General features: G+C 66.9%; 1 non-coding gene across 1 annotated transcript; it reads right to left on the reverse strand.

The window, feature by feature from the left end:
- Positions 1-9: 9 nt before the first annotated feature.
- On the reverse strand, positions 10-81 carry TRNAP-AGG. Its single transcript has one exon. It is a non-coding gene; the product is annotated as a tRNA-Pro (tRNA).
- Positions 82-829: the final 748 nt, after the last annotated feature.

Raw genomic sequence — 829 nt, forward strand, 5'->3', positions numbered from 1 at the left:
CCAAAAGAAGGGCTCGTCCGGGAGTTGAACCCGGGACCTCTCGCACCCTAAGCGAGAATCATACCCCTAGACCAACGAGCCGGGGTGCACAGCTGACCGGGCACCCCCACCCTGTGCCGGGCACTGGGGTGCTGGGGGGGCAGTGCTGCCCAGGGACCTTGGGGCCCTGGGCACTGCTTTTCAGGGGTGGGCCCTGCCACCAGCCCCTGGGGAGCAGAGTGGGGCTGAGCATGTGTGCGGGGATGCACTGGCTACCCCGGAGGCTTCCCTGCTTCCCAGGAAAAGGGGGCAGCAAGGATGGGCTGGGACAGGGGGAGCCAGGGGTGCACAGGGAGCCCCGCAATACCCCTTCCAGGGGCTGTGATGGCCCTGGGCAGGAGGGGCACAGCCTCTCTGAGGATTGCCAGGTTTTGCAGCCCTGGGGAGGTGGGAAGTGGCATTTTGCAGGGATGCCACATGGGCTCCCCTGCATCTCCCCATGCCGCGTCCCCAGGGGAGCCGTGGGAGGTGACGGCCAGAGAGCAGAGGGGAGGGAGAGGGCAGCGCCCTGGGGCAGCTGTCCCCCACCTGCACTGGGCACAGGTTGGCCTGTGCAGTGCCCAGGGCTGTGGGGCTGTGGGGGACAGGATCTGCGCTGGGTCACAGCTGTATGCCCTGGCTCGTTGGTCTAGGGGTATGATTCTCGCTTAGGATTCTTGCTTAGGGTGCTGAGAGGTCCCGGGTTCAACTCCCGGAGGAGCCCTCCTTTTGCGCACCCACCGCTGGGAACAGCCCCTGCAGGGACCGGGCACAGACAGGGGGAAGCTGCCCAGCACAGGGGGGATGGGCA

The sequence above is a fragment of the Pygoscelis adeliae genome, unplaced genomic scaffold, assembly GCF_000699105.1.
Source record: "Pygoscelis adeliae isolate BGI_AS28 unplaced genomic scaffold, ASM69910v1 Scaffold63, whole genome shotgun sequence".
In the NCBI taxonomy this organism is placed as follows: Eukaryota; Metazoa; Chordata; class Aves; order Sphenisciformes; family Spheniscidae; genus Pygoscelis; species Pygoscelis adeliae.